The sequence below is a fragment of the Macaca nemestrina genome, chromosome 5 (assembly GCF_043159975.1).
Source record: "Macaca nemestrina isolate mMacNem1 chromosome 5, mMacNem.hap1, whole genome shotgun sequence".
Classification (NCBI taxonomy): Eukaryota; Metazoa; Chordata; class Mammalia; order Primates; family Cercopithecidae; genus Macaca; species Macaca nemestrina.
Genome location: NC_092129.1, coordinates 118,030,456 through 118,050,794, shown reverse-complemented (window position 1 = coordinate 118,050,794; position 20,339 = coordinate 118,030,456). Strand labels below are relative to the sequence as shown.

Sequence of the window (20,339 nt, the reverse complement as noted above, 5' to 3'; positions counted from 1 at the left end):
TGCCTTTATGTAGCCAGAAATTATATCTCAAGTTTCTAAATATTTATTGAGGACCTATTATAGGCACTAGTGGGTGATTTAGCTTCGTATTCTCTGTCTCTGTCTTTCTCTCTCTCTGTGTATGCATGTGTATGTAAACATATATTTGTACAGTAGTATCTACTATATGGCTCCTTTCTGCTTCAAAATGTAGCAAAATCACGAAAAAAATATAAACAAAATATTTCAAATAAATTAATATACTTTCCTCCTCAGGTATTGCCAAAATAAATTTTATTTTTACCTTGTTTACTTAGTAGATAATTATAGAAATAAAAAATTAGATTAATATGTTCTAAAGAAAATAATTTTATTCTTCCAAAGATGACTAAGATACAAATAGATATACACATACAGATATGCAATATTCATACAGATTAATTTGGCAGATTGGAAAACAAAATAAAAATCTGAGCACTGCTTTAATAGCTGCATTCTAATTTCTTAAATATTATGAACACTTGATGAGAAAAATGATAGTTATGAAAGTCGTTTTTTCCCTCTTTTCTAACGTACATTTTTCTTTCTGGCTCTGAATATTACCATATATGTACTATCACCAAGATTTAGTAAAAATGTAGTAAAAGGCACAAGATTCTTCCATCATTTAAATGTAAGTCTTATATGACACGTTGTTCTTTCAAAAACTTTCAAAGAACTACTTCAAACATTGGGGGAACTAGTTCAAATTGATGTTAAGTTTCAAAAGATTATTGATTTGCTTAATCATTTTTGTGTATACCAGTTAGTAATTATACAACATTTGGACATAGAAAGGAAGGTAATCAGTCCACTCTCATGAACTATCATGAAGTCATTATGACACTCACAAAATACAAGCAAAACCTACAAGAGATTCAGTCGATATAAACTTTAAGTCTAAGTCTAGGTGTCTAAAAGGTAAATTTAATTAAACCCAAACATGATTCAACCACAAATACCATAAAATCAAATTTACACTGAAAGTGCTTTTAATTGGTTGTGTTTTAATATTAATCTTCGATTTTCAATTTTGTTTCTTTTTCCCTTACTCTGTCATTAATAGCATCTACCAAACTTGAGGGACATTATTTTTGAACATTTCTTTCTTGGTCATTTAGTTCTCAGACAGAATAAAAGGGAAAATTAATTTTGAATAAATACTAGGAAAGCGTACATGCATAAGTTAAGTTTTCCTTGGTTTATTTGTATGATAATTTCTTAGTTTTTGCCATGGCATGAACATTTGAAATGGTAACTTTACTATTGCTAAGAAATTAGCATAAAGGCAGTACAGGAGCATTTACGGCAGAATACTTAAAGAATCTTTGAGACTGATGATGAGGTGAGTTCATATTCTGGCCTTCCCAATTATTAATGGGAATTCAATGGGAAATTCATTTATCTTCTACAAGTCTAAATTTTTATAAAATAAAAAAGGAGATAAGATAGTTTTAAGTAAAATAAATTAAAAATATACAAAATGTTATGGAATTAGGGTGGGTATGTAGTAAGCTGTGAATAAACATTACTTATTGATATTAATAGTCATATCTTTTTATTCAGATTTATAGAGAATCTCTTTTAAGCTTTAAAAAATGAATAAGACAGACTAATGGTAACATGGAAAGGATGAAGAGGTATATTATAAATATTAAATGAAGAACGAGATAATTTACATCAGCAATAAAATAGTATAAAAAATATACCTTTATGTAATACAAACTAAATTAAAAGCAGTGCTACTTAAGTAGGATGGTTTCTTAAAAGTGTTTCATAACAATAGCATAATAATGATAATGTTGATGATACTACTTTTAAAATAATAATAGATAAGTATTAAATGTTTCCAAGTACATTTACTGGGAATTTATACATGTCATTTTATTTATAACATATCCCCTGCTGGGTAATTTATTATTATTCACATTTTATTGAGACCTTATATAACTTGCCTGAAATCCAAAAGTGTTAGCTGCTAGATTTGAATATGTAAACATAGACTTGATAATGAACAAAACACAAAAATAATATATCAATAAAAATGCAAAACAGCTTTAAAAACTATGATGTCAGACTTCCAAGAAATTCAATTCCACAATAGTTAATATCATCCAAAGACCTAACTCTGTGCAGGAATGCATGCATGTAATATGAGTGAATTGTTTGATACGTGTCTTCTCTTACTCTTCTTATCTGTACTGATTTACCTCTATTTCCTCTACCTACTTCTCTCTTTCTACCATACTCCTTTATATTTACTCACAACACATTACTGGGGAACATTTTAGGATTACACTTCTTTTTTTCTATTAATGAAAATTTTATTTTACCGAGTCAACATATATTGAAATCAAAGGTAGGTAGTAATACCTGCGCTCTGAGAGAGGCTTAAAGAAGACTGTTATGAATGTCATTCTTAAGGAAAGGAATTTAGGAAGGAAGAGTGGCAAAGAGCTACTCATTGTCTAAGGCACCACCTAAAGATTAATGCTATAATCATAGAAAGAAGTTGTCCTAATCAGGATCCAACATTATGCATCAAATCCAAGATGGAGTAAGAATATAAGTAACAAGGTTTGAGCTTAGTGGAATGGAGAAGATGAAAGGTTTGGAGAATTTACACTCACAAAAGAGAATATTGCTATAGTATTTACATAGCACCTGGTGCCTGAAATGAAGTGAGTGCTATTGCAAAATCGATACTGTCCTGAAAAGTAATTTATTCATGAACCATGAATTGTAATATTTATGTAAACTAAACATTTTCAATAAATTATAGTAGTTCTGTAGAATTAGTGGTGATATCCCCTTTATCATTTTTTATTGTGTCTATTTGATTCTTCTTTCTTTTCACCTTTATTAGACTAGTTAGCAGTCTATCTATTTTGTTCATCTTTTCAAAAAACCGGCTACTGGATTCATTGATTTTTTGAAGGGTTTTTTGTGTCTCTCTCTCCTTCAGTTCTGCTCTGATCTTAGTTATTTCTTGTCTTCTGCTAGCTTTTGAATTTGTTTGCTCTTACTTCTCTACTTCTTTTAACTGTGATGTTAAGGTGTCGATTTTAGATCTTTCCTATTTTCTCCTATTGGCATTTAGGGCTATAAATTTCCCTCTAAACATTGCTTTAGCTGTGTCGCAGATATTCTGGTATGTTGTGTCTTTGTTCTCATTGGTTTCAAAGAACTTATTTATTTCTACATTAATTTCGTTATTTACCCAGTAGTCATTACGGAGATCATTGAAAAGTCAGGAAACAATAGATATTAGAGAGGATGTGGAGAAATAGGAATGCTTTGACACTGTTGGTGGGAGTGTAAATTAGTTCACCTATTGTGGAAGACAGTGTGGCAATTCCTCAAGGATCTAGAACTAGAAATACCATTTACCCAAGCAATCCCACTACTAGGTATATACCCAATGAAATATAAATCATTCTACTATAAAGTCACATGCACATGTATGTTTATTGCAACAGTGTTTCACAATAACAAAGACTTGGAACCAACCCATCAATCACAGACTGGATAAAGAAAATGTGGCACATATGCACCATGGAATACTATGCATCCATAAAAAACCCATATCATTTGCAGGGACATGGATGAAGCTGGAAACCATCATTCTCAGCAAACCAACACAGGAACAGAAAACCAAACACCGCATGTTCTCACTCATACGTCGGAGTTGAACAATGAGAACATATGGACACAGGGAAGGGAACATCACGCCTGTCAGGGGTTGGGGGGCTAAGGGAGGGATAGCATTAGGAAAAATACATAATGTAGATGACAGGTTGATGTGTGCAGCAAACCACCATGGCATGTGTATATCTTTGTAACACAGCTGCAAATTCTGCACATGTATTCCAGAATTTAAGTATAATAATAATATTAAAAAACTTAAAAAAATTACAGTAGAAGAGCTTACAATTTTTTCAAAGGAAATTACCTTTCCTCGTCTTTAATGTTGGCTAGTTCTCAAGCCATTCTGGTACTGAAACACTGTTGTTTTTCCCATTTACTATCTTTAGTCTCTCTCAAATTGTATCTATGTATTAGATCATTAGACACATATTTGTTACAGACTTTTATCTTAATCTGATGACTGAATAGATTATTGTCATCATTTTGGAGACATGTTTGAAGTTTTTGTTATCTAATACAATAAAAACTAGCATAAGCCAATATCACAGGCACATAATTATAGCTTACATATAATATTGAGACTCTTTAGTTCAGTAATCCTTTGCTTGTAACTGAAAAGACACAGCTTCCTAATTCACATAAAAAGCTTTAAAATTATCTTTATGATTTTTGTAATCATGCGCTGTATTCAAATGTGAAGACATACATATTGACTTCTTTTGCTATTTTAGAGGATTTTTTATGGGGAGGTCATTTTCTTTTAGTTATAATTAATGTTTGTATTAGTCTGTTTTGACGGTGCTGACAAAGACATACCCGAGACTGGGAAGAAAAAAAGTTTAATTGGACTTACAGTTCCACATGGCTCGGGAGGTGTCAGAATCATGGCAGGAGGTGAATGGCACATTTTACGTAGCAACAGAAAAAGAAAATGAGGAGGAAGCAAAAGCGGAAGCACCTGATAAACCCATTAGATCTTGTGAGACTTATTCACTATCACAAGAATAGCACCGGAAAGACAGGCCCCCATAATTCAATTACCTCACCCTGGGTCCCTCCCACAATACCTGAGCATTCTGGAAGATACAATTCAAGTTGAGATTTGGGTGGGGGCACAGCCAAACCATGTCAATGTTCTCTGTTAATTGACCCATGCTATAGATCTAGTTTTGTGTTTGGTTAAAGGAAGGTCTAATGTCTCTCCTGACTATTAAAACACATATTAAACCAATTGACCATCCATAATGATTGTCCCCAATTGTGGACGCTTTAGTAATGTATTCAAAACAAATAAAGTGACTAGCAACACCTCACTTTTATGCCTAGTTTACACTTGACACTAATTTGATGCTTGAAAGCAATCGGCAAATTTTATCAGTTGAAAACAAAAAATGGTCGAATCACAGAGATTAGTAGAATGATTATTTTCCTAGTGAATTCTTATTGGAGTCACTACAATACAGTGGACAGTAGAGGATTTAGAAAATCTAAGTGTTGCTTCTCACTTCCTTATTTTTCAGATATATGCCTCTTAAAAACTACTATGCATTCATCTTTAATCATTTAAAGAATGTGTTAGTTAGCAATGCTCGGTGCTGAAGATACAAAGATAAGCATAAATCTCTACTGCATAGTCTCTCTATCCTTTCATCACCTCTTGGGAGAGGGATAGACAAATATAGCATCATAACAAAACACGTGTAATATAAATGTATTACAAAGATTGTGTAAAGGCAACATTTGTGAATATTAACCATCTGATTTCCCACTGTAGCTAGCACTTATAAAGAATTTGATAAGTAATTCTGGATAAATGAATTAAAAAATAAATCTATTTTTCAAATTTCATCAGAATGAATTAATGAGTGATAAGTTCTCCTTGAAGAAAGACAGATGATAAATCAGCTTAAACATGAATAAAATTTTAACAGATAAAGAAGGCATTCCAAGAGAAGGAACATGAAGAGAAACAACCTCATGAAGGCCTGAGGCATGAACATGTGTTGGGCATTTGGGAAAGAATAAAGTGATGTTATAAGACCCTATAATGCTCAGCAAAAGATAGTGGCAAGAAAGCTGGGAGAAAAAAGCTGGAAATACATGATAAAGAATTTTATATTTCAATCAAAGTAGGTGTTATTTCATTGGAGCTTAAAAACCTGTCATTTTATTTTTAATTATTCTTGTTTTCACCTAAAAATGAAAACAAAATGTAAAATGCTTGCTTTGCTCATTTATAAGATGGTAACAACTACAAAATGGAACAATTCATTGAAATACATGTATAAATACCCATTAAATATAAGGGATTTAACATAAGGCATTAAATTAAATAAGGTAGTTATATTAAGACATCTTTGATTATTGAAGAATAATATTACTGGGTCTTAAATATATAAAGGAGGGGCAAAGACTGCATAAAGATACAGCTTGGGAGATGTATTGCACTATTCTATTATTATTTAATATAATGTTTTATATTTCTTATCAGATGATACAGCCAAATCTTTGCTGTTCTAAGGTCATTCTTCCATCATTTTTCTATAAAGAACTGTGAATTATTGGAAGAAGGAACAAATACAAAGAGTGTCCCTAAACAGTGCACTTTGCCAAAAATTAATTTTTTAATTAACATTTCTGATTTTTCTAATTTTCAAGTAATGGGTTTGGGAGTGAATAAAAGTCCTTGGTGGCATATAATATAATTCATATCATGTAAGGCATTGGACAGAGAGATATTCTCCTTAGGTGAAACAAATAAACGGTGAAAGCTAAATATTTTCAAATAAATTCAAAATGTGCAGACTTAACCTGGTGGAGTTTAGTTACGTACATATGGCCCTTAAGTATATAGATTAGGTTAACTTTTCAAGAAAATCACCCAATGATATCGTTTGTTGTATGTGGAGTAGATGTCTTTGTCATATAAAAATTCCAATACTAAATACTAACATTGTCAAATGTATCTATATAATATCATGATCTTAGGATATTGCTTATGATACACAGAATTTATTCCTAAGCCAGGCATTACAGTGTAGTGCTTAAGATATTGTGTTTCAGTCACCCACAACTTGATCTGCTACTTAGTCATGATGTTAATTATCTGAGCAAGTTGTGGTTAATTATTTTACTGTATCTGAGTCTCAAGTTCCTTGTCTGGAAAGTTGAGATAACAATGCCTACACAAAGAGTGTTAGATATTAAATAATATATGTACAATACTGAGAGATGATGACATATAATAAGTGCCTAGTAAAAGTAGTTATTAAAACAATACAGTATTGGGACACTGTGGCCAAGGTGTGCCTGAAGTGATGTCAAGATGCTCAGGTACCAGACCCCCAGCATTGGCCCCAAGTCTCACAGGACTGAGCAAGGGTGGGCATTAGTTCACCTGAGCTATCCTGTTAGACTTTGAATGAAATATCCACAAGGTGGCAGCAGCTGGGGTAAGGCATAAAGGAGCTTGGCATGGTGCCTTGGCTAGTTACACTTGATATTCTTCAGGAAATATGCAGAAAAGAAAAGCACACATGTAAATAGGTTGGAATCACCAATTTATTGGTCGACTACTTGTGTGACTACAAGGCAGTGAAGAATATGGAATTATATCTTGTAAAATGAAAATGACGGCTAGATTCTACAAATACTTAAGAATCTTTGCAAAATCTCAAGGGCCCATGACTGTTTCAGCAATTCTTTAATAGTGAGAATAATTATTTATCTCAGGTAAAGAAAGGCAAAGCAATAACTCCAAAAGACAATAACAAAACTTTGAAACCTGCCATTGCCAAGTACATTGTAATGAAGGCCAAACAAAGGATAGTCCTGCAGAGATGGCAAGATGAACTCAACAGAAGACAGAATAATAAAAGACTGATATTTGTTGAAAATAGGGTTCACTTAGAAGGCCCACTTTCAGACTTCTGCTACATTAATGAACACAAACCAGCTCCCGGAGCCAGCTTAGTAAATGAAGCCACCTTTGATTGTTCATGCACAGGTTGCTTCTTTGAAAAATGTTGTCCTGCTGAAGCTGGAGTTCTTTTGACTTAGAGTAAAAACAAATTAAAATTCCACCTGTTACTCCCATCTATAAATGTATCTCAAGCTGTGAATGTGGGCCTCACTGTACCAATAGGATTGTACAAAAAGGCACACAGTAATTCACTATGCATCTTTCACAGTATCAATGACCATGGCTGGGGTGTAAAAATCCATGTGAAGATTAAAAGAATGAGTTTTGCCATTGAATGTGTTGGAAAGGTAATCACAAGTGAAAAAGCTGAAATATGAGGGCGGTTATATGACAACATAGGATCTGGACTACGCATCTGATGAACTCACGGTGGATGCAGCTCAATATGGAGCTGTATCTCATTCTGTGAATCACAGTAATGACCCAAAACTTCAGGTGTTCAAGTTTTCATTGATAATTTGACACTTGCCTTCCCTAAATAGCACTGTGTTCCATGAGAACTATAAATGCTGGAGAAGAGTTGATTTTTGACAATCAAACAAAAGGTTCTGGAGATATACCTTCAGAGTGTATTGACCACAGCTCAGCCAAAAAGAGGGTCAGAACTGTATGTAAATGTAGAGCTGTGACCGGCAGAGGTTACCTCAAATGAATTTTCAGGAAGTAGAAATGATGATAATTGTAGTTTGTTGTTTCTTTTTTCTAATGTTATCATTTCAAAAATAAGTATTTGGAAGTCTTTTTTCATATTATCAAGATTATAACTAAGTTAATTTACAATTCATTGTTCAAGGCATTTGCCAAATGCATTACTGATGCCTCTGGAGAGAGGGCCACTGGGTTGCACAGACTGATTTGAAGTCTACATATTTAGTGCTTAGAGACCAAACATGGAAAGCAAACTATTTATAGCTCAGCATATGCATACTTACTTAAGAAGTCAATGTGAATAGAGAAATGCCTTCTGTAGTATTTGAATGGTGTTAAACTGATAATGTAATAATTGCTGAGCGATCAAACATTCAACTTTCCATACCCCTTGAACTCAGAGAAATAGAGTTAATTCAATTTGGGAAAACCTACAAGTTCTGTTATTGTTACTATACTGTCATTCCTATTTAATACTCCCTGTATTTTTTATTTGAGACAAATAGGTGATATTTAATTTTATACTCTATATTCTACTTTTTCATTAAAACATTGGCATCTCAATGACATATAAACTTAAGGTAAGACATTAAATGTAAAACCTTTTAACTAAAAAAATACTATCTAAAATATAATTTTATTAAAGTATTTTTAGATTTTTGTCTTTCAAAATATATTTTATGAGATCCATGTAAAATGTAATTGCTACTAAAATATTTTGTGGTTTTGGATAGTATTTATTTCTGATACATATTCCAAAGAAGCTTAATATATTTATATATAGAAAATATTTTTTATATAACATATACAATACACATGTGTTTATATGTATATTTTAATCAATGTTTTTAAGAGGAGACATAGTTAATATAGATGATTTTGCATCCTCAAAATCACAAATTATTCTGTGAGAGAACTTTGCGGCATACAATTTTAAAGAACTACACATGAAATCTTTCTCACCGGCCAGGCTCATTTCTCAGGCAGGCCTATAATCCCAGCACTGTGGGAGGCTGAGATGGGAGGATTGTTTGAGGCCAGTAGTGTGATACAAGCCTGGACAACATAGTGAGAATCTGTCTTTACAAAAACAATAATAATAGCCAGGCATGGTGGCACTCACTGGTAGTACCAGCTAATAAGGAGATTGAGGTGGAAGGATCGCTTGAGCTCAGGAGCCCAGGAGTTCGATGCTGCAGTGAGCCATTGCACCATTGTACTCCAGTCTGAGTGAGGGATAAACTGTCAAAAAAATCCTCTAAATTATTTTGAAATTTTTGCTATTAAGGAAACCATTTTTTAGAAAGGATTCTAAATATTATTTGCTCAACTAACTTCATCCATTATTCTACTTTTTATGTGCATGTAATAACAGTTATGGCTATTATCATAAAATGGAAATGCCAAAAATACATCAAATTATGTTGCTTCCCTACTCAAAATTTGTACTATTTTCTCATCACATTAGGATAAAATTCATAGTCTCCCCCATGGTTTACAATTATGTGAGTAAGCTCCTGGCCTCTTCTCTTTCTTAACCTCCTGATTTTCTTCAAGTTCATTGCACTTCAGCTACATAGAGTGCTTCTGCCTTTTCCCTTGATGTTATCAGTACCTGACATTCATGTTTCTCAGATAATTGCAGCTTTCTTCACATCTCTTGTCAAAATTCACATTCCCATCCTATCTATAATGGCATTCTTGTGGAACTTCTTTTTCCCCATACTCCTGCATTTTTTCCCATAGTATTGAGCACCTGTTACCTGCAATTATGTATCTTATTTATTTGATTTTTTGCCTCCAACCAAAATCATAAATAAAAGTTCCATGAGAACAAATATGTATGGCTCTCTTGTTTACTGTGATACCCATCAGGACCTAAAATGTGACCAAATGGTAGTAGAACTCAAATTTTTATAAAATAGTTTCAATCAGCTCATCATAAGTCATAATTTAAAGGCATCCTAAACAAATAAATGCACAATTCAATGAGATTTAAATGAAATTGGTTTTGAGTTTCTCCACTTTTTTTACCTTCTCCATGAATAAGATACATGGATATAAAGAAACTTTAGCACTTAAACTATTGAATCTGAGGTAATAGAAATCTATATTTTGATAGAAATCTATCTTCCCTAACCAATGAGAAAGATGAAACTGAATAAAAGGAGGGGGATTATGTCTTGACTTATTTATTTATTTATTTATTTATTTATATTATTATTATTATTTGAGACAGAGTGTCTCTCTGTCCCCAGGCTGGAGTGCAATGGTGCAATCTTGGCTCACTGCAATCTCCACCTCCCAGGTTCAAGTGACTCTCCTACCTCAGCCTCCTGAGAAGCTGGGACTACAGGTACATGCCACCATGCCCAGCTAATGTTTGTGTTTTCAGTAGAGATGGGGTTTCACCATGTTGACCAGACTTGTCTTGAGTTCCTAACCTCAGGTGATCCACCCACCTTGGGCTCCCAAAGTGTTGGGATTGAAGGCATGAGCCATTGCACCCAGCTTGACTTATTTCTAAAATAAAAAAAATAATAGAAAAAAATGTTGCAAAGAGCCCTAAATGTTCTAGAGACATTATGTATCCCAATTCATTCTGGTTTAAAGAATTTAGATAATGTTTTGGTATTAATTAGTAGATATTAAGCCTGTATTATTTGGAATTGAGTCATTTGTTTTATTATTAGGTTGGTGCAAAACTAATGGCAAAAACCACAATTACATTTGCACCAACCTAATATTAGCAGTCATTTTGGTAATCCAAATAATTACTCAGGTGTAAGTTTTTCTTATTTTCATCTCTGATAACCCAAGGTTACTAGAAAAATAGAGTTGGCAAGTGCAACATACTTTAAAAAGTCTTGTTGAAATAAAGCAGATAATTGACGTTATTTTTTCTCTCCCACTTGCTGCACTGCAATTGAAGTGTGGCTGTTAATTATAACTTTCAAATGCTAACTCTACACATTTGATGAATCTAGGGATTTGAACAGTTATTACAGCAAACTGACATGTTCTTATAAAGGACAGAATTCACAATTTCTTACCCTCCAATTACTCACAGGATAAACTTTATGACTGTGTTATCAGCACCAACTGAAGTTGATTTAAGAGATATGATGCTTCTTTTAAAGACATGACTTTCATAATAATTGAAGCAAGGGAGACCTCTAGCAGCATGTGCTCATGCTGAAATCTTAAATCAATGATTTGGCTTCATTCCCAACTAACAGGTATATCTGCACGGATTATTATTATTATTACTATTATTATTATTATTATTTGCTACGAAGAAAAGAAAGTATTATACAAGGGCCACTCACCCTGACATTTCCAAATATTCAAAAAACGATATGATATTTTCAAAAATACACGAGTAATGTTTCACTTATTCACCCTGCGTTGCCCAGTCAATTAAATGAATGAAGTCATAGGTGGTGATAAAGCACAATGCGAGTGTTAGTCAAGATAAAATAATACTTGACTGGGAACCACAATCCCAAAAGCCAAAATCCCTGACCATTTGCTTTCTTCTGCCACAGACTTGCAGAAGAGACATTTAGAAAAGTTATGTAAAACAAAAATCTCCCTATTTTTAGAGTAAGGCATAGTACCTTGATTTAGTCAACAATCGTTGAACAGCCACTGAGTGGAGCTGGCAGAAATGTGTTGATTGACTTTAGATTGACATACTTGGAAGGCAACCGAAGGTAAAAGACATCAAGGAGAAAAATTGCAGTGAAATACACAGAAGTATCAATCATATCTATTCCCCAAATTTTCCTTAGTATGAAGTCTTTTCTCAAATAGTAAAGGGCAGTCTGATATCCTCCTATATTATTGCTCAAGTGGATGGTACAGAGATACTACAAAGAGAGATGAAGAATGATAGATTTTCAGAGAAATTGTGCCCAATATTTATCATTCACTGAACCTTACCTGTATTTGACAAAAAAAAAAAAAATGAATAATAGAAGGGATAAGGAACTTGATACTATTCCTAGAAGCCAGACTTTCCACATTTATTGTTGTTAAATTTTATCTATTGGGCTTAAAATACAGACTGTTTTAAACCAAGAATATAACTGTGACCATGAAGGAAGAAATTTAAGAGTGTCAAGTATCTTACCTAAAGCTTCTCGAGTTTTTCTTTTTCTTTCCTCCTTCTTCTCATTGATCTAATATGCATTTTTACTTCAAACAATGGCATATATGTTATAGCCACAGCTGATTCTAAAATTTTAAAATTAGAAGACAATCATTAGTTTTCTTTAAGAACACAAAGCTCTAGAAAAAAATGTTAATCTTCTAGTTCCCATCTTGATTAATGCCAAGGCATTTGTCTATCCAAGCTCACTGTGTAAAGGTCATGTGATGTATGTCATATAACACCACAATGTCAGCAATATGAAATACTTCAAATTTATTCCTACCTCCATTAACTTTAACAGTGAGAACCTGTCACATTTTCAAACGAAACTATTGATTCCACAGTGAAATTAATGTTTCACAATACAAAGCATTTCCCCCACTCAAATTTTTTATCTTATTCCAGGCAAGCCAAAAATCTTTCACTCGGGTGCCTGTTTGGAGTCTGCTTCTCCCTATGAGTGGATTCTACCATCTTCTCCAGAGCATCTCCCCTTTCACGCCTCCAGCATTGTGTTACCCCACCTCCAATTCACTCATGTTATCCTCTTAGCGGCAAGGCAGGACATAAGAATATAACAACACTAGATAGCCATGAAAAAAATAGAAAAATGAAATAAAATTTCAAAATTCATGTACAATAAGAGCTGCTTATAATCCAAACACCAATTTTATCTTAAACGGGTTTTTTTTTTCAGTAAATCAGTGTTTTCAGAACCCCCAAAAATCCAGTCTAGAATCATCTGTCTTATAACCCAGAGAGTTGTTTTTGTAACATTCTCCATAAATTGTTTACTTAAGACACTTGAATCCAGAGACATCTTATTAAGGTCATTACATAGACAATGACTAGTATCATTAGTCTATTTACCAAGAAGTTAAAAAATCATATTTACAAGGAGACTGATTACACAAGGTGATTAGCCTTTTTTGTTTTTCCCGAAGTGTTCTCCCTCCTACCAATCATGGAAGAAATTGATCACAGTTCAGCAGCTTTAACTTTTTCTTGCCTACTACACATCTGACCTTGGATATTATCTCTTCATTACGTTTTATAGATATTACACAATTTTCTGCAAAAGCATATAAAACAATATGCCAATTAACTACTAGATGAATAATAGGATTTGAATAAAAAGCATATAAATAATATGTCAGTTAACTACTAGATGAATAATATGCCAATTAACTACTAGATGAATAATAGTTACTAGCTTTTTCTGTTTTTCCCAAAGTGTTCGCCTACCTACGAATCATGGAAGAAATTGATCACAGTTCAGCAGCTTTAACTTTTTCTTGCCTACTACACGTCTGAACTTCGATATTATCTCCTCATTACATTTTACAGATATTCCACAATTTTCTGCAAAAGCATATAAAATAATGTGCCAATTAACTACTAGATGAATAATAGAATTTGAACCATGAATAGGAATATAAATTATCTCTGTTAAGCATGTTACTTGTGACCATATACTTTGATATTTGTTTAATTATTTGTGACCACATTTATGATAATCTTTGTCCAGATTATTTACTCTTTTTCCTCTACCATTCATAATAATTTGAATCAATTTATCCATGTTGATGGAGACATTTATTTTCATGGATAATTTTCATAGCCAAATTTATATTTCCCAGTTAATCTGTCTCCATAGGCATTTCATCACTGGGGAACTTCAAATAAACTGCCACTAAATTTCCAAAAATATTTACTTATTCAACCAGGAGTGGTGGCTCATTTCTGTAATCCCAGCACTTTGGGAAGCCGAGGTGGGTGGATCACCTAAGGTCAGGAGATTGAGATCAGTCTGGTCAACATAATGAAACCCTGTCTCTGCTAAAAATACATAAAGTTATCTGGGCGTGGTAGCAGGAGCCTGTAATCTTAGCTGCTCAGGAGGTAGAGAAAGGAGAATCGCTTGAACCCAGGAGGCGGAGGTTGCAGTGAGCTGAGATCAGGCCACTGCACTATAGCATGGGTAACAAGAGAGAAATTCTGTCTCCAAAAAAAAATACATTCCATCAATATCTAGACAAACCCATAGCCAATATTATATTAAAGGGGCAAAAGCTGGAAGAATTCCCTTTGAAAACCAGCACAAGACAAGCATGCCCTCTCTCACCATTCCTATTCAACATGGTATTGGAAGTTCTGCCCAGGGCAATAAGGCAAGAAAAATAAATAAAGGATATTCAAATAGGAAGAGAGAAGTCAAATTATCTCTGTTTGCAGATGGCATGTTTGTATGCTTAGAAAACCCCATCATCTCAGCCCCAAATCTCCTAAAGCTGATAAGAAACTTCACCAAGCCTCAGGATACCAAATCAATGTGCAACAATCACAATCACTCCTGTACACCAATAATAGACAAACAGAGAGCCAAATCATGAGTGAATTCCCATTCACAATAGCTACAAAGAGAATAAAATACCTAGGAATAAAACTTACAAGGATGTGAAGGACATTTTCAAGGAGAACTACAAAACACCGCTCAAGGAAATAAGACAGGACACAAATGGAAAAACATTCCATGCTCATTGATAGAAAGAATCAATATCAGTGAAATTGACAATACTGCCCAAAGTAATTTATAGATTCAGTGCTATCCCCATCAAGCTACCATTGACTTTTTTCATGGAATTAGAAAAACTACTTTAAATTTCATATGGAACCAAAAAAAAGAGCCCATATATCCAAGACAATCCTAAGCAAAAAAGAACAAAGCTGGAGGCCTCCCATTACCTGACTTCAAACTATATTACAAGGCTACAGTAACAAAAACATCATGGTACTGGTACCAAAACAGATAAATAGACAAAAGGAACAGAACAGAGGCCTCAGAAATAACACAACCATCTGATCTTTGAAAAACCTGACGAAAAGCAAGCAATGGGGAAAGGATTCCCTATTTAATAAACGGTGTTGAGAAAACTTTCTAACCATATGCAGAAAACTGAAACTGGACCCCTTCCTTACATCTTATACAAAAATTAACTCAAGATGGATTAAAGACTTAAATGTAAGACCTAAAACCATAAAAACCCTAGAAGAAAACGTAGGCAATGGGCACAGACATGGGCAAAGTGTTCATGAATAAAACACCAAGAGCAATGGCAACAAAAGCCAAAATTGACACATGGGATCTAATTAAACTAAAGAGCTTCTGCATAGCAAAACAAACTATCATCAGAGTGAACAGGCAACCTACAGAATGGGAGAAAATTTTTCCAATCTATCCATCTGACAAAGGGCTAATATGCAGAATCTACAAAGAACTTAAATTTACAAGAAAAAAACAAACAAACACAAAGTGGGTGAAGGATATGAACAGACATTTCTCAAAAGAAGACATTTATGCAGCCAACAATCATATGAAAAAAAGTTCATCATCACTGGTCATTAGAGAAATGCAAATCAAAACGACAATGAGATACCATCTTACTCCAGTTAGAATGGCGATCATTAAAAAGTCAGGAAACAACAGATGTTAGAGAGTCTGTGAAGAAATAGGAAACTTTTACACTGTTGTGGGAATATAAAATCGTTCAACGTTGTGGAAGACATTGTGGTGATTCCTCAAGGATCTAGAAGCAGAAATACCATTTGACCCAGCAATTCCATTACTGAATATATACGCAAAGGATTATAAATCATTGTACTATAAAGACACTGCACATGTATGTTTATTGCTGCACTATTCACAGTAGCAAAGACTTAGAACCATCCCAAATGTCCATCAATGATAGAATGGATAAAGAAAATGTGGCACATATACAACGTGGAATACTATGCAGTCATAATAAAGGATAAGTTCATGTCATTTTCAGGGACATGGATGAAGCTGAAAATCATCCTTCTCAGCAAACGAACACAGGAACAGAAAAGTAAACACCATGTATTCTCACTCATAAGTCAGAGCTGAACAATGAGAACACGTACACGGGGCGAGGAACATCACACCCTGGGCCTTGTTGGGTGCTGGGGGTCTAGGGGAGGTATAGCATTAGGAAAAATACCTAATATAGGTGACGGGTTGATGAGTGCAGCAAGTCACCACGGCACATGTATGCCTATGTAACAAACCTGCATGTTCTATACATGTATCTCAGAATTAAAAGTATATAAAAATTTTTACATATCCTATGAATTATCATTGACATTGACATACATCCCTTTTATTTATTAATTTATTTTGGAGACTGAGTCTGGTTCTGTTCCCCAGGCTGTAGTGCAGTGGCACGATCTTGGCTCACTGCAACCTCTGCCTCCCAGGTTCAAGAGATTCTCCTGCCTTAGCCTCCTGAGTGGCTGAGACTACAGGCATGCACCACCACGTCCAGCTGATTTTTGTATTTTTAATAGAGACGGGGTTTTACCATGTTGGCCAGGCTGTGCTAGAACTCCTGGCTTCAGGTGATTTGCCTGCCTTGTCCTCCATAAGTGCTGGGATTACAGGCGTGAGCTACCATTCCCGGCCTCACGTTTTTATTTAATTTTGTCAGTAAACTTACAAACACTTTGATACACCATGTAATTGAGACAGAAAGATTTAGTTTTAATGGTTTATGTATCACATTTCGACTAAAATGGCAAGTTATCTCTGCCCAATAGTAATGAAATTTTCCCGCTTACCGCACATTTCCAGTGACTAGGGTTGTGAATGGAGACCACTCTTCAGTAAATTTTGAATTTCAACTGGTTTGTGGACATGATCATATAACACATATTATAGTACAAGGTTTTATAGAAACTGGATATTCAAGCACAATGTTATATACAGTGCACAAGACTACAGACACCCAGCCTCATTCAGTGTAGTTGTATCTATATGAGTTAAACTAACAGCAGTGTTAAATTAGTTGTGTCTCTCTAGTCATCAAAAAAGTGTAGTCTCAGGTTACCTATACAAATAGTATTCCAGACCCTTAGTATTACATTTGAGGCAGAGGGCAGAAGGTAAGATTACTTGCTACCCTCCCAAGTTAGGTCTGTTCAACCAGCACCTAAATCACGGCAGTAGATCAGCTGCCATACCATGTAGATGCATTTGCTCACAAAAGCTTGTAGCCACCTTGGCATCCGTGTTCAACCAAGTAATCCCTTTAATCCAATAGTATCTAAAATTAGCAAAGTTCCCTGCTGATCATTAAACCTAAGAATCTATGCCAATAATGATTCAACAGTTGTCTGTTGAAATTTACATCTAAAAATATATCAGTTGTTTACTAGAATGCATTCATACTATATAGTCATCTGAATTTAGTCTCTGGCTACCTATACAGTCTTTTGGTTAATCAGTGACCTTATTTGCTTCTATTTGCAGGTTAATATAAATCTCTGCAGCTAGCAAAAAAAAAAAAAAATTACAACAAAATTATTCAGAGATAGAAAAAACTAGTCTTGCAGAATTATCTTTTACTCTCATACTCTCATCTTTCTCTCCTCTTTTTGTTTTTATCCAGGCTTAGGCTTGCTCTATCCAGTACGCTCACCACTAACCATATGTTGAGCATACATTGAGCACTAGAAATATGTCTAGTCCAAACAGAGACACCTTCTAAGTGTTAAAATACACTCTGGTTTGCAAAGTGTTAGTATAAGATACTAATATGGAATAACTTATTAATAAATTTTATATTGATTACATGGTAAAACAATATTTTGAATAATATTTTGAATTAATTGTATAATCAAAATTAATTTCACCTTTTTTTACTCTATTGACTGGAGCTACTGGAAAATTTTAAATTATAAATACATCTTGTATTTGTGGCTCACATTATATTTCTATTGGACAGTGCTAATATAGATTTTACTAGAACTGTTACAACAGCAAATACATATAATTTTTTGGTACATTTTCCTTAGCCTTGTATTTGTTATCAATTGACTTCCTTAATTTATCCTAGTTGATGCCTATGTCTTCCAAATCCATTGGTAAGACTCATATACAGTAATTTGCATCAAATCTTTTATCTATTTATACTAAGGTGAGTAGCAATCATCCACTGTTTTATTTTCACTATATTTTCAATCCATTCAATTTTCTTACCAGAAGTTTTATTCACTGAACTGAAGGACATTAATTGTCATAGCACAAATCTGAGTGATCTGGGTGAACACCAATATATCAGATCAGATCGTCCAGTCAGATTACCACACATCATAGATCTTACCCAGTATAGAACTCTATTTAAGAGGAAGAGATGAAGAAGGCAGAAGCCTGGGGCGTTCCATGTTGCATCTCATATTCTTTCTTTCTACATTGGACTTGTGTGTTTGGCCCAGAGTCATAGATGAGGACTCAAATGGGTTTGATTAGTCATCTAATACAGCAGGGAGTATTTTATTTATGAAATAGTGTTATTTTATACTATAAGAGTATATAAGATGTACAACATTCGCCAAACCTTCATATATATATATGAAGTGTGTGTGTGTGTGTATATATATATATATATAAAAAGTGTGTTTACCATGTGCAGTCTTCAACCAGAAATAAGCTACTAAAAGCATTCTGTAAGTAAAAACTGCCCTCACAAATATTATTAGTTTATTTATCCAAGGGTCCAGTTACCATATTTACAAGGATTAGACTGTCACCACCATTTTTTCCCCAAGAGAATTTCCCTGGTAATTAGAACATAAACTAGTATAATTTGTGAACTATGATACAGATAATAAAAGAAAAAGAAAGGCTGAATGTTTAAGACTTGCCAGCCAGTGATGTCCATAGTGTATAAGACTTAAATTCACTTAACTTCTCTTAAAGTGTTAATAAGCTATCAAAATACAAAACTAAATAAATCCACCACCTTTTCAGATTACCTCCCTCCTTTGAGGACACAATTTGAAACACAGTTGCAGAATTTTGCTAGGTCTAATCTCATCATTTTCCTCTTCCCTCGCTTCCACACACACAGATGTGATATGCATATACATATACATCAACACACACATATAGTAGGAATTTTAAGATATATGGAGTCTCGCTCTGTCTCCCAGGTTGGAGTGTAGGGGTGCGATCTCGGCTCACTGCAACCTCCACCTCCCAGGTTCAAGTGATTCTCCTACCTCAACCTCCTGAGTAGCTGGGATTACAGGTGCGTGCCACCACTCCTGGCTAATTTTTGTATTTTTAGTAGAGACGGGTTTTTGCCATGTTGGCCAGGTTGGTCTCAAACTTCTGACCTCATGTGACCCACTGCCTCAACCTCCCAGAGTGCTAGGATTACAGGCATGAGCCACCATGCCCAGCCATATGTGTGTGTGTGTGTGAGTGTGTGTGTGTGTTTAATTTTCTTTTTTATTCTCTACCTTAGCCTCTGTGTTTGCAACCCCAGAGTTAGTTAAACTGAACCTGAGCTTCCTCTCAGATACTCTCCACTTTTACAGGCTGTTCACATTTGTAACAGTTAACTCTTCATGCAAACTTCATGTCTTGATGTCTCAATTATCTGGTATCTTTTTCAGCATTTCTCTCCAGCAATGTCCTAAAAGTGTCTTCCTTCGCCCTCTGCTGAAATTTATTTTCCAGGATCTGGCATTCCTTAGCCCTTTTAAATCCTACCTCCATGAAGGCTTGTCTTTGTTCCCACAGTCCACTAAGCTTCCTCATCGGCCTTAAATATTTGAAAGTAGTTGGTAGTCTTGTTGATATTTCCAAGCTTCTGCTCTCAGGTTCCCAATACATCCTCAGAGAAGTGACACTCCTCAAAATCATGTCTCTCCTTTTTTGAGTAATATTCACTATTCCTGTGAGGCTGAGACTTCTCTCTTTCTCACTTAGCAACCATTGCAACCCCAATATCAGAATTAACTGATTTCTTCTTTACCACAACTATAAAAGTCCATTTCTATTTTTACTTTATTTTTATTGAGACA

General features: G+C 34.3%; 1 long non-coding RNA gene and 1 pseudogene across 1 annotated transcript in view; both read left to right on the top strand.

Annotated features, from left to right (window-relative positions):
• Positions 1–20,339, top strand: part of LOC105479498 (uncharacterized) — a 143,677-nt gene that overhangs the window by 62,470 nt on the left and 60,868 nt on the right. The gene's annotated exons all lie outside the window — the stretch shown is intronic.
• On the top strand, positions 3,755–8,841 carry LOC105479499 (histone-lysine N-methyltransferase SUV39H2 pseudogene; annotated as a pseudogene).